We start from the raw sequence: 11,977 nt of genomic DNA, 5'->3' as shown, positions 1-11,977 counted from the left end.
TCCCCCAGTCCTGGAACCCTTGGATAGGGCCCACTTTCCTGTATGCCTCTTCCAATCCATATCAAATAATATTGCATCTGCTGATCACAACCTAACCAACGCAACGATTGCCACCTCAACATGCTTCACTTCATACTGTGTCCAGAGACTTCACGTGTGGAATGACAACCCTTCAGCTTCATTACTCAGGTGAGACCTTTCCTTTCACAGTATACTCTAATTTCATCTCAGGTGGTTCACTTTCTGACAAAGTCCCAAAACCTAGATATACACCAGGTTCTGTGAGAGAGAGCATATGTTCACACGTATCCATAAACTACTGCAAAATATATACCTAAAAGCAGAAGTACACTAGAGTTTGCAGTGAGTATCCCAATAACACTTCCTCTCCACTATTCCAAGCTTTGGGTCCATGATTGCTCAACAATTTGTTTGGCTTTGTATGTTAACTCTCTTTTCAGTCACCAGGTTCCAGATGTCATCAGGATGCCGGCCAGGCTTCTCTGGACTGAAGACCCCACCAATGTGTCCTGGAGCTCCACTTCCCCAGAGACCCACTCTACTAGGGAAAGAGAGGCAGACTGGGAGTATGGACTGACCAGTCAACGCCCATGTTCAGCAGGGAAGCAATTACAGAAGCCAGACCTTCTACAACCCACAATGACCCTAGGTCCATGCTCCCAGAGGGATAGAGAGTGGGAAAGCTATCAGGGGAGGGGATGGGATATGGAGATTGGGTGGTGGGAATTGTGTGGAGTTGTACCCCTCCTACCCTATGGTTTTGTTAATTTATCCTTTCTTAAATAAAAAAAAAAAAGAAAAAGAAAGAAAGAAATAAAATAAAATAAAATAAAAGGGTCAGCTGGTGATGCACATGGTTGAGCACACATGTTACAATGCACAAGAGCCCAGATTCAAGCTCCCAGTCCCCACCTGTAGGGGGAAAGCTTCAGAAGCAGTAAAGCAGTGTTGCAGCTGTCTCTGTTTCTCTTCTTTTCTATCACCCCCTTCTCGATTTCTGGCTGTCTATCCAATAAATAAATAAAGATAATAACAATTTAGAAAAAGAAGAAAGGAGAAATAACATTGGGCCAAATGCTTTTGAAACCAATCCTTTAGCTCACGTGACTGAGAGAGATGAATGTCGAATGGAGAACAGTCACAATTTATTTAAAAAGAAATAGGGCTATTGCACCAAAGTAAAAGACTCTAAGGTGAGTGGGGAAGGATTCAGGTCCTGTAACATGATAGCAGAGGAGGACCTAGTGGGGGTTGACTTATTATGTGGAAAACTGGGAAATGTTATGCTTGTACAAACTATTATATTTTACTATCAACTGTAAACCCTTAATCCCCCAATAAAGAAATAAAAATAGGGGGCAGGTGGTATTGTATCCTATATGTATACATGTTACAATGTACAAGGACCCAGGTTCAAGCCCAATCACCACCTGTAGGGAGGAAGCTTCACAAGAAGTGAAGCAGTGCTGCAGGTGTCTTTCTTCCTCTCTCTCTCTCTCTCTCTCTCTCTCTCTCTTTCCTTGTCTTCCACTTCCCTCTTAATTTCTCTGTCTCTATTCAAAAAATAAGTAAAATATTTTTTAAAAAAGACTTGTTCAAGAAAGGAAAACACAAAGCAGAATTTGGACTGGAGTTGGTGTATTGCACCAAACTCTGGACTCTGGAACATGATGTTCAGGTCCTGCAACATGATGCAGAGGAGGATGGGGTGGGGGTGTTAGAGTGTTATGTGGAAAACTGAGAAATGTTACACATGTAAAAACTACTGTATTTTACTGTAAACCATTAGTTCCCCAATAAATAAATAAATAATACTTGCTCAAGTATCACTAATTACTGACCCCTCCACCCCTACTCCTCACACTATTCAGAGTCTGAAGAAGGAGCTATGAATGAGCTTCTTCAGGTCTATATTTGTGTAGTTTGTTTATTGTATTGATCTTTGGGCTTAGTTTTATTTTTGTTTGTTTTGCTATTCACTACAACAGTGGCACGTTGCATATATGGGTTGAGAGAACTCTAATAATGTAACACCTATTTAGTTCTAAGATCAAAAGTGACTCATATTTCTCTTTCTCCCTGCCGTAAAAATCTACTGGATGGTGGTCCAAGAGGTGGTGCAATGGACAAAACATTGGATTCTCAAGCATGAGGTCCTGAATTCAATCCCTGGCAGTACACATACCAGAGTGATGTCTGATTCTTTCTCTCTCTCCTCCTCCTCCCCCTATTTTTCTCATTAATAAATAAATAAAAATCTTTTTTAAAAAATCTACTGGATGTAAGATATCTGAAAATATGACTTGCAAAAATCTGAAAATGTTATTTCATGATTAACCTCTTTTCATTTAAAAAAAATTGATGCATGGGGGCTGGGTGGTAGCGCACCTGGTTGAGTGCACAAGGACCTGGGTACAAACCCCTGGTCCCTACCTACAGGGGGAAAGCTTCACAAGTAGTGAAGCAGTGTTGCAGGTGTTTCTCTTTCTCTCTCCCTCTCTATCACCCCCTTCCCTCTCAATTTCTGGCTCTTTCTACCCAATAAATAAATAAATAAATGAAGATAATAAAAACTTTTTAAAAATTGATGAGGGGTACCTGGTAGTGGCACATCAGGTTAAGCACACATAGTAGGAAAGGTAAAGACCTGCTTAAGAATCCCAGTTCAAGCCCCTAGCTCCCCACCTGTGGGGGAGGGCGCTTCACAAGCAGTGAAGCAGGTTTGCAAGCGTCTATCTTTCTCTCTCCCTCTGTATCTTCCCTTCCCCTCTCAATTTCTGTCCTATCAAAAAAAATTTGGAAAAATGGCCACAGGAGCAGTGTATTTGTAATGCTGGCACTGATCCCCAGTGGTAACCCTGGAGGCAAAAGTAGATAGATAGATAGATAGATAGATAGATAGATAGATAGATAGATAGATAGATAAGTTGCTGCTGTTGCTTCCAGTATTCCCACATTTGTCATAGGAGTACCTCAGTACTTCTGGCCTGCCATTTGGAACCTGCCTAAGTCTTCCAAACTATTGTTCAAGTTGATAGTACCATAACAAAACTTTTAAAAGTAATGACAATAAATGTTTCTTTCTTCACTGGAAAAGTAGCTCATTTGGATAGTGTGCTGCTTTGCCATGTGCACAACCCAGGTCCCCATCTCACTGAAGGAAGCTTCCATGTCCCCTCTCTCTCTCTCTCTCTCTCTCTCTTTCTCTCTCCCTCCCTCCCTCCCTTCCTCTTTCCTTCTCCACCTCTTATCTAAAATAGTAATTTCCTTTTATTTGTTGATTAGGTAGCTTTTTTTTTTTTGCAGTTTGAACATTTTTTTTAATTTATTTATAAAGAGGAAACATTGACAAAACCATAGGATAAAGGGGTGCAACTCCACACAATTCCCACCACCAGAACTCCATATCCCATCCCTCCCTTAATAGCTTTCCTATTCTTTATCCCTCTGGGAGTATGGACCCAGGGTCATTATAGAGTGTAGAAGGTGGAAGGTCTGGCTTCTGTAATTGCTTCCCCGCTGAACATGGGCATTGACATGTCAATCCATTCTCCCAGCCTGCCTCTCTCTTTCCCTAGTGGGGCAGGGTTCTGGGGAATCAGAGCTTCACGACACGTTGGTGGGGTTATCTGTCCAGGGAAGTCTGGTTGGCATCATGCTAGCATCTGGAACCTGGTGGTTGAAAAGAGAGTTAACATATAAAGCCAAACAAATTGTTGACCGATTATGGATCTAAAGTCCGGAATAGTGCAGATGAAGAGTTGGGGGGTCTCCATTCTGTAGATAGCTAGTAGGCATATTTTAGTTATATTCCAAAGGGCCCATGACTATACTAGGTTTTTTTTCCCCCTGAGCCTGAAAAATCCCAGAGTTGTAATAATCACCTATGATCATCATCAGAGAAGAGCAAAGTATTTTTCGACCTGGGAGGGGTGGCTACACACTCTATTAACATAGAAAGCAGAAGAAGATGCGGACTGAGCGGTGGCACAACCAGTTAAGTACACATAGTACTATACACAAGGACTGGAGTTCAGGCCCCCACTCCCCACCTGCAGTGGGGACACTTCACAAGCGATGAAGCAGGCCTACAAGTAACTGTTTTCTCTCCCCCTCACTATCTCTCCTCCCCTCTCAATTTTTTTCTGCCCTATTGAATAAATAAAGAAAAATTAAAAATAAAGAAACAATTGCTGTCAGGAGAAGTGGATTCATAGTGACAGCACCAAGCCCTAATGTGAGAAATAGCCCAGTTGGTTGTAGCCTTTTCATTGATGTCTATCAATCCAGTCTGACTACAGACCCCTGACTTTTGCATGTCTACGTGACTATAACCATTCCTTGTTTTTCTTCAGAATTAGCTTAGACTTCCCAGCCCCTTCCTAAATCTCTCTTTCCCAGTATAGCCACATTGTCCTGGCCAAAATCCCCTTCCTTGCACTTCCTTTCTAGACCCGTGGCTCCCTCCTAATATCCGATCCCATTTCCTTTTCCTGAACATGGTTAGATTTGTGAGCCAATATTCTCTCTCCAAAGGGGAAGAGGAGAGGTTGTCCCCAAGTCCAGTAATGTATAAAAAGGCTGTGAAGATTGCCCTTGGTGTGCTTGCTGGCTTACACACACACACACACACACACACACACACACATGTAAAACTTTTACTTTGCTCATGACTCTCGGAGTCTCAGTCCTTGTTTTAAGGCATAGACAGAGTGTGTTTTGCACTGTTTCCCACACCCAGTGACCCCACTGACTGGAGGAGAAAAAAAAAAAAGGCAAGAGGACAGGCAGCTGCCTCCACAGAGCTCTGCCACAGTGCTTGGGCATTTCAGCACTTAATACACTATCTCCCCACAAGACTGAGAGCCCCTTGGGACAAGGACCATGTCTTATTCACCTGTGTTTCACTGTGGCTAGCACTTGCAGGTGTCCCATGAATAAAAGCATAATGTGACACTCAAGAGACCCAATTAGGAGTTGAAAGGGTGGATATAGAAAAATAAAAGTCTCTAATCCAAATCTCTACCACCAAAAAGAACTGAACTAGGAAGGAGGCTAAGGGATGGTTTACCAGATAAAGCCCAGATTTTATCATGTACAAGGCCCTGGGTTCAATTCCCAGCACCATATGGGAGTGTGAGTGGTATTTGCAGCTAGGCAATCCAGTTGTGTAAGATTCAGTTCCTGACCTCAAGTGCTCACATTCAAACCTACAGGTTTTGGCTCAGTGTGAATAACAAAGGGGAGAGAGGACCTGGTATCCGGGCTCATACCATATGCACAGTGTGCCTTTTTCAAAGAAATTAGAGAAATGGACAGTATCTCATACAATAGAACACAGTCCTTCTGATGCTTGATGCCTTGAGTTCAAGCCCTGGTGCCATGCACTGGAGGTAGGGGGAAGACACTTCATGGATGTTGGATCAGTTGCTGTGATGACTCTCCTCTCTTATTGTCTCTCCTCTTTTCTTCCCATATCTTTCTCTTTCTCAAAATAATGAAAGAAATTAGCCTGAGGAAGCTGTTCAGGGTGGTATCATGAATACAAAAGGCCTCAGTGATACTTCAAAGATTTCTGAAGGGAGTCAAGCAGTAGTGCAGCGGGTTAAGCACACTGGGCACAAAGTGCAAGGACTGCAGAAAGGATCCCGGTTCGAGCCCCTGGCTTCCCATCTGCAGGGGAGTCGCTTCACAAGCGGTGAAACAGGTCTGCAGGTGTCTGTCTTTCTCTCCTCCTCTCTGTCTCCCCCTCCTCTCTCCATTTCTCTCTGTCCTATCCAACAACGACGACAACAATTAAAAAAGGGCAACAAAGGGGAATGAATAAATAAATTTTAAAAAATTCTGAATAAAACGTATCAACCACAGAGAAAGTCACAAATGTACAGCAGTCTTTAGAACCTGTTATAGACCTAGTCATAGAAAAGTGATATCTCTCTCGCGCTCTCTCTTTCTCTCTCTCACCAAAGCAACTCTCTCACCAAAACAACTTGGTTCAGGTTTATATTGGTTCTGGGAATTGAACCTGAAACCTAAGAGTCACAAGCATGAAAATCTTTTTTGAGGTTTTCTCTTTCCAGCCAGCACCGAGCGATGGGTATCTCTTGGGACAACTGGCACAAGCGCTGCAAGACCGGAGGCAAGAGGAAGCCCAACCGCAAGAAGCGGAAGTATGAGTTGGGGCGCCCAGCTGCCAAAACAAAGACTGGCCCTCGCCGAATACACACGGTCTGTGTCTGGGGAGTCAACAAGAAGTATCAAGCCTTGAAGGTGGACGTGGGGAACTTCTCCGGGGAATCTGGGTGTTGCACACGAAAAACAAGGATCATTGATGTTGTCTTACAATGCATCCAGTGACGAGCTGGTCCGAACCAAAACCCTGGTGAAGAACTGCATTGTGCTTACTGACTGCACGCCCTACCGGCAGTGGTACAAGTCTCACTATGCCTTGCCCCTGGGCTGCAAGAAGGGTGCCAAACTGACTCCTGAGGAGGAAGAGATCCAAAACAAAAAGCAGTCAAAGAAGATTCAGAGGAAATACGATGAAAGGAAAAAGAATGCCAAAATCAGCAGTCTTCCTGAAGAGCAGTTCCAGCAGGGCAAACTTCTTGCTTGCATCGCTTCAAGACCAGGCCAGTGTGGGCCTCTGTGTGCTAGAGGGCAAGGAGCTAGAGTTTTACCTGAGGAAAATCAAGGCTCGGAAAGGCAAATAAACAGTCTTTTGGCTCATGTAATAAAGGCCTTCACTGTTCTTTAAAAAAAAAAGAAGAAGAAAAGAAAATCCTTTTGCATAATCATCATGCTTTCTCCCCAGCCCAGATAACTGAACTCTCAACAATGCCAAAGCAAGATGACTGAAAACAATAAAATGATCGTGTGAAAGCTTCTCTGAAAGCCAAATCAAGAATAAAATGAGTGGATGTGAGGGTGATCTGGCTGCGACATCTGTCACCCCATTGATCTCCAGGGTTGATTCGGCTGATCTGGCTGGCTAGGCGTGCGTCCCCTTCCTCCCTCACCGCTCCATGTGCGTCCCTCCCGAAGCTGCGCGCTGGGTGGAAGAGGACGGCCTTCCCCGAATAGAGACGGACCAGTCTTGGGTGGAGGGAATATGAGTAGCTGCGCTCCCCTGCTAGAACCTCCAAACAAGCTCTCAAGAATAAAATGAGCATCTTATCTCTGGAAAAAAAAAAAAAAAAAGACAAGATAGGATGAAAACAGAGTTTCTCAGAGGAAAATTCTTAAGTTTTAATATGTATGTATTAGAAACTAGTAAGAGAGAATAAGGAAGGAAAAGGAAGGACTGCAGGAGAGCAAGAAGCAGGGCAGTCATGCGACTGGAGCAGGGGCAGTGGTGCAGGGGCAGGGCAGTGGTGCAACTGGTTAAGCACACAAGTTCTCATGCTTGAGGACTGACCTCAGTTCAAGCCCCTCAGTCCCCACCTACATGGAAAAGATTCACAGTGGTGGCACAGGCTACAGGTGGTTCTCTCATCATCAATATCATCATCATAAAGAGACAGAGGGAAATTTAGAGAGGGAGAGGAGTTAGGGTAAGAGAGGGGGCCGGGCGGTGGTGCACTGAGTTAAGCGTACATAGTACCAAAGGCAAGGACTAGCTCAAGGATCCCAGTTCCAGCCCCTGGCTCCCCACCTTTGGGGGGGGGGGTCACTTCACAAGCGGTGAAGCAGGTCTGCTGGTATCTGTCTTTCTCTCTCCCTCTCTATCATCCCATCCACTTTCAATATCTCTTTGTCCTATAAAAAATTCTTTTAAAATATGACCACAGGAGCAGTGAATTCATAGTACAGGCACTAAGCCCCAGGAATAACCCTGGAAGAAAAAAAAAGACACACCTGTAGCCCTACTTTGCCACTTGTGCAGCTTCCCCCTTGCAGATGAGGACCAGGGGCTTAAACCTGGGTCCTCGCATAATGTAAAGTAAGTGTTTAGCCAGGTGCACCACCACCTAGCCACAGTGTTTCTCTTTCTCTCTTGCTATTTCTCTGTCTGTTTTATAATTGAAGAAGAAGGAGAAGGAGAAAAAGGAGAAAATACAAGAAAAAAAGAAAAGAAAAATTGGCCTCCAGGAGTAGTAGATTTGTAGGTGTCAAGCCCCAGCAATAATCCTGGAGGCAAAAAAAAAAAAGTGGGGGTGGGAAGGGGAAACTTGACAACCATCCTGAGTCCACAAGCTTCACAGCTTCACAAATCCAGCCCTAGGGTGTCACCATTAGGTTTGTTCTTTACTAACAGCTTCCTCACTGGCTTCCTCCTCTGACTCTCTTGTCCACAACACATTGGAAATTACCCCCCAATCTGTTTCTGCTATGCTCATTTAAAAACTTAAGTCATTCCCAGCACCACCATAATCCAAATCTGAGCAGTCCTCTGGGCGAAAGAACATGAATTAAAGCAGCTATAGACTCCCAAGTGATTTCTGATGGGATGCGCTTCCAACTCACATCTTCAAGTCTACTTTCACCCTCTGGCAGCTCTTTTCTAGGCTCCTGCTTTTTTGCTTTCTGGATGTAACTCTCACATTACGATTTGGTGTGTCAGCTGCTTCTCTGGTCCATCCCCATTTGTCTGCCTAGCCAAATTTTAGTTTTAGCTCAAATGTTACTTCTGTGAAGCATTACTGAGCTTTGTCTTCGAAGTTACTCTCAACCACAGGGCCTTGCTCATGACTCCAGTGTGGTGTGATCTTCATATTCTGTGATGTCTCCATCACAAAGTGGGACAGAGTAGAGACTGTGTCTTGTTCATCTTTGTATTCTTAGCTACTGCCATCCCCACTGCAGAGCCAGGCACTTTGAACTCCCTGTGGTGAAGTACTTCAAGGTCAAGTAACTCAAGAGACCTTTGTAAGAATTAAAAGAAAGCTTAATGACCCCTCAGTCCAAGTTGCCCCATTTCCAGCCCCTCCCCCACCCCACCCCACTCCACAAATCACATCTCACAGATGTTACCATTTGAGATGGTACCATGACAATATTCCTACAGACTGAAGGTTAATCCTCTCCCTCTTTAGAGTCCAGGGATATAGCTTGGAATCTCTGGACTTGTTCAAAATAGACAACAAACTATTACAATTCTCCTTTGAGATCTTCCCCAGGTCCCCCTTACATAAAGGGGGTTGGTCCCCAGGTCATTTTACCTAAAAAGTGATCTCTATCCTGCCTCAGGAACTTGACTTGAGCTGAGGCCTTCTTCACCCCCCAGATGCTGTGTCTCAGTGCTGGGCTAGCTTCGCGGGCGGGAGACAGATGACCAGGGACTCATGGCTGATCTTGGCAACAGTATCTCTTATTCATGTGGAACACAGCACAATTTAAGCCATCTAAACTAAACTATAATCACAATCCTGTCCTTTTATATATACTGGCCAAGTAGGGTGGAAACAGGATGTGACATAGAGAGGGTGGAGCGAAAAGTGACTGGTGCAAATCAGGGTGTACTACGAGAGGGGGCGGAGCAAAAAGACATCATGAACCAGTGGGGATTAAACCAATGCCCTGCAGGAAGGGTAGTGCTTAGTTAACAGTGGTTTATGTAAATAGAATACAGTGTTAAGCCGGGGGGATTAAACCAATGAAACAGAAGGGGTCTTAGAAGCAGAATTAGAAGCATACCAACATCTCAGAACTAGAAGAGCAAAGCAGACATGTACAATGTAGCTATAGCTGTCATCCTACATTCCCATTAAAGTCCTGAATGGGCTGCCCAAACTAAAAATCATCTGAAGATACTCTTCCGAAAACAACAGAGGAAAATTCTGTGAATCAGCTGAGTGTCTGCTACAACTCTGTGTATGAAGGTGATAAATGTTACCACCACCACCACCCCCACACACACACACCACCAGCACCAAGTCACTGTTGGGATGTTGAAGATAGGACACTCAGAAGAGCCACTGACATGCTAATAACACTCCACAAAATGTCACTTGGATGATGTATTGCCCAGGAAACACAGGAGGGTCAGCCAGAGGCAATGGGGTTATACCCCCTGGCCCAGGATAATCTGAAAACCCCCAACTCTATAAGTCCATGTTCTAGTCAGATAGATGGGAGGAGAAGGGAGACCTGTGATGGGGAGCCTCTGGGCCCTCATCACCGGCATGCTCTCCTTTCAGAAGTCCCTAAGTAATTTTCTGGTACACATTTGAATTTGAAAGATATTAAGAAGAGAAAGAAAGGAAGGAAGGAAGGAAGGAAGGAAGGAAGGAAGGATAAAAAGAAAGAAAGAGAAGGAAGGAGGGAGGGTGAGGAAGGAAGGAAGGGAGGGAGGGAGGGAGGGAAGGAGGGAAGAAAAGGGGGTTCAGTCTAACACATCACTGTGTAGGAGGACCTGGGTTCAAATTCCCTGTCCCCACCTGCAGAAGGGAGTTTTATGAGCAGCTCGTAAATGCTACAGCTGTCTCCTCTGTATCTCTCTCCCCTCTCTCTCTACCAGTAAAAAGGGAAAAATGGTCACCAGGAATTATGGAGTCATAGTGCAGGCACTAAGTTTACCCTATGATAATCCTAGAAGCAAAATAATAACAATAATAATAAGACGTAAGAATAAGTTTAAAAACTAATAAGTAAAATGTTTTATTTCAGAAAGAAGCTCTCTTAAACTAGCTATTCCTTTTCTGTGTAACAGCAAACAAAGTACTTTTTTGTTCATGAGTTTTATTTGATAACGCTTATACTTCACTAAATATTATTTTAGGAAATAACTGGGCAAAAGAATCCTCCTGTGTATCTGGTAGAAACATCTTTGTTACCTTAACAGAGAGCCTTAAGGTGTTTGCTTCCAAGACGCAAGATCCAGAAAAGAAATAATTTCTATAGTGGGAAACTAGATTGTCCTTTTGAGGTTATATATTCAATTTGTTTAGTTAGGAAGGCTCAAAGAAAATTATTTTTTAATATTTTAATTTTATTTCAAAGAGAGATAGAGAGACATAAGCACTGCTCATCTCTGGTTTATGGTCCTGCTCGGGATTGGATATGGGGCCTCTGGTGGTGGGCAACGATTGTGCTATCTCCCAGACCTCAAAGAAACTTAATTGTCCTTAGGGATGATGAAAATGTTTTGCAGCTAGACAGAGGATATGGTCACACATATTTTCAGTGTACTAAATGCCACTGAATTGTGATCCCCAAATAGTATAATACTATGTGAATTACACATCAATTTAAAAAACATAGAAAATCAAAGACAAAAATATTGAATGTTCTGCTTTAAAATTTATGCTCAGCACTAAAGCTGCATGATACATTGTAAAAAGGTATAGTAGTGCCATTGAAAGTAATTATATTCAAAAGTTGCATTATATATAGTGAATGACATTAAAATCATTACTAAAAAAGTAAAAAAAGGTGACAATAAAATTCAACGGTGCCCATTCCATTCCACCAAAGACTGATCAAATCCATAGGCAGTAGATTTATACTAACACAAATCGTAAAGAAAATTCTCGGGGTGGGTAGATAGCATAATAGTTATGCAAAGAGAATCTTGTGCCTGAGGCTCCAAAGTCCCAGGTTCAATCCCCTGCACCACCATAAGCCAGAGCTGAGCAGTGCTCCTGTAAAAGAAAAGAAAAAGAAAATTCTTGAGACAGAAGGAATATGATTATCAGATGGAAGCATGAATCTACATGAAAAAGTACAAATCAGTTGCAAAGAAATAACAATCCACTTATCAAAATTCACTTAAAAATGTGTTTTCATTATTACTAGATCTAAACGGTTACAGCATGAACTATTGTAGACAAAAGTTTTGCCAACCTCAGTTTTCTGTCTTTCTGAAACACTGAATAATTTAAAGATTTTAGATTTGGACTCAGGCAGTTCAACTTTGAAATTACTCAATGTCTGATGCTCCTTGCAATGTTCTCTTACAGAGGTGAGTTAATTTAAATTTAGATCTGCTTTACTTAGACAAACAAACAGAACAAAT

At 43.0% G+C, this 11,977-nt stretch overlaps 1 pseudogene; it reads left to right on the top strand.

Moving 5' to 3' along the window:
- Positions 1-6,091: 6,091 nt before the first annotated feature.
- On the top strand, positions 6,092-6,754 carry LOC103128521 (small ribosomal subunit protein eS8-like; annotated as a pseudogene).
- Positions 6,755-11,977: the final 5,223 nt, after the last annotated feature.

Source organism: Erinaceus europaeus, chromosome 1, assembly GCF_950295315.1.
Source record: "Erinaceus europaeus chromosome 1, mEriEur2.1, whole genome shotgun sequence".
NCBI lineage: Eukaryota > Metazoa > Chordata > Mammalia > Eulipotyphla > Erinaceidae > Erinaceus > Erinaceus europaeus.
This window is presented reverse-complemented; position numbering and strand designations above follow the sequence as displayed.